At 44.7% G+C, this 2,628-nt stretch overlaps 1 protein-coding gene across 2 annotated transcripts in view; it reads left to right on the top strand.

The window, feature by feature from the left end:
* The window catches only part of mnat1 (MNAT1 component of CDK activating kinase), a 40,333-nt gene that overhangs the window by 21,415 nt on the left and 16,290 nt on the right, over nucleotides 1-2,628 (top strand). The gene's annotated exons all lie outside the window — the stretch shown is intronic.

Genomic DNA, 2,628 nt, shown 5'->3' with positions numbered 1-2,628 from the left:
ACACACACACACACACACACACACAAACAAAACACCCAGTCCCCTCACCCAGTCTGAGTAAACATCCTTTGAAGAATAAAGTGTCTTTTTAAAATAGATGTCCGCTGATCTCAAAAGAGAATCTCTGTATAGAAGGGAGGAAACTATTCACTGTTTAAACAGGTTGCTTGTTGTTGTCTGACACATAAGACCAGACAAGAGTCATCGTGCTAGCCACCTGCTCAGAGCAAAACATGAACATGAGCTGAGGGTTATTAACATATAAATTTGATTTGCATGAGTAATTGTGTTTTTGATAGCTTTTAATAATGTTGGCTCTGTTTGTTTCTGCCAGTAAAGTTATTGTGTTTTCTAGTATACGTGTTGGGAATGTCCTCAGCTGCCGCACTGTCCCATTCCTGAAAGAGGTTGACCGATGGGGAATCTCTCCACCTTGGGGCAGCTTTCAGCGCCATCTTAGATGAAAGGTCCTAGGTTCCAGCGCTGCTGAGCCCCAATCCACTCCTCACAGGCGGCAGAGCAGCTGACATACCTGACGAGGCCAGCATGGGCACCTAATGAAAGCAGACAGCACAAGCACATAAACAAAGAGCAACTCGCACACACAGTCGGCCAAATGTGGGTGGAAAGTTTATCCCTAAACATAGATGTGTAGCTGACGGAAATAACCCTGGGTTCTCTCTAGCTTTATTCCATTCTACACTCAGGCAGTGGTACTTGACTGCCGCAGAAAACACAAACACAGGTACACACACTCACACACACAAACTCATGGTGTGAGCTTGTTTACTCAGGCCTGATTTACTTGGTTTAGTTGTCCTCTACAGTGACCTCTGCTCAGTAGACATACTCGTCAGCGCAGGCCAAGCTCTGTTTTACTTTACTCTGGCAGACTGGCCTAACCTGTTTTACCTGCAAGGTTGTGGCTACATACTCCCCTCACCCACACTCACTATTTCACTATCTTCATTTTCATTTCCCTTATTTGCACTTTTGAGACAAATAATACCAGACAGATTGTATTGTCGTATATTAATGTGTTATTGTTATTAGATATTGATGTATAAAACATCCACAAACTAATGGTTATTATGTGGAAGAGTGCATAACCCCTTGCCCTTTGGCCTAGGGAGAGAGGGGGTCAGCTCACGCGGTAAAGAGAACTATCAGCCCTGATTGGCACTAGCACATGTAGGCATTGACACCTCTGCCTGTGCCCCTGGCTTGGTCCTGTTAGGTAGGCCTTGCCCATCCCAGCAGAAAAAAGGAGTTGTCAGCTTTAGGGGCTTTGCGCTGGGGCAGCTGCCACTGGACGGACAGTTATATTTAAACTTGTAAGGCGAGGGGAGGCACTGTGTGGGCAGCAGCTTTTACACTTGCTACTTGCTGCTCTGTGGGCCAGTGGGCAGCCCAAAGCTCTTTATCCATACAGAAGCACTGGCAGTGCTATGGAAGAAGTTGGAAGTCAGAGCTGAGGATGGGATGGCACTAGGCTGGCCCCTAACTGGGTTTAATAATTGTATCCTCTATACAATGCTGACCACTGTTTCCCTTTACATTGTTCTCATTATCACATTGTGCATAAGTGGCGAGAGCCTCACAGCCTCTGGAGCCTCAGTGGAGCCAGCTGTGCCCCCCCCCCCCCCGGGGCCCAAAAAAAAACCCCATGAACCATCAACTGTATGTGATTTGTGTGTGTGATGTGGTGGGGAGGTGCTGATGAGGTTAGTCTCTAAGCCACCTTGATGTGTCCTGCTGGCTGCAAAGTCAGAAGAGAGTTGGGGGGCCTGGTTGTGTGTTTGGTGTGTGGTGTGTGTGTGTGTGTGTGTGTGGTGTGTGTGTGTGTGTGTGTGTGTGTGTGTGTGTGTGTGTGTGTGTTGTGTGTGTGTGTGTGTGGTGGGGGTGGTGGTTGTGTGTGTGATTTTTGGATAGACCTCCTTCACCGCTTTCTGACAGAAAGTTTATGACAAAATTTGAAAGTGAAAATGGTAAAGGTCTATAAGTATTAGTAGAAGTAATACTTCACACATACTATATATATATATACTTCAAACATTTTTGATCATTAGCAGGTAATAAAATAAACAATGTGGTGTTAAAAAACATCTACAAAAGTAAGTGTAAGTCAGTGATTGAAAACAATTTGGCTTGCCAATACATTCAAAATCTAAGAGCATCCCATCCATCTTGTTTTTAATGTAAACTTTGGTACATTCAATGTTATGCCTTGGGGGCAAACCTCTCATACTATACAAGTAATGTGACTTTTATGAGACCCCTGTCCCGTAAAAGTCACATGAACGTCTGCCATATCACTCTATCAGATGGGTTAACCCTGTGTCTTTCCCAGAGGGCACTGTTAAGATGGACAGCAGAGTTAAAAAAGAGTAATGTGATGGTACAGCACAACCTAACCTACCTAACCTTTTAAAACGATTCCACTGGAAATTGAAGCTGGTATTACAAGATCACTATAACTCTATCTGGACCTGAGGTTAGATGTAGGAGGATCACAAGACCAGAAGAAGCAGGACTACTCCCTCTGGCACGATGGTGATTTCCTCAAATCATCCTCCCCTGCAGTTTTATTAAGATTGATGACCCCCAGAGTTTTGTTTTAGTGTCACA

This window comes from Etheostoma spectabile, chromosome 20 (genome assembly GCF_008692095.1).
Source record: "Etheostoma spectabile isolate EspeVRDwgs_2016 chromosome 20, UIUC_Espe_1.0, whole genome shotgun sequence".
Lineage (NCBI taxonomy): Eukaryota > Metazoa > Chordata > Actinopteri > Perciformes > Percidae > Etheostoma > Etheostoma spectabile.
The sequence above is the reverse complement of the archived record's forward strand: the minus strand, read 5'-3'. Positions and strand labels throughout refer to the sequence as shown.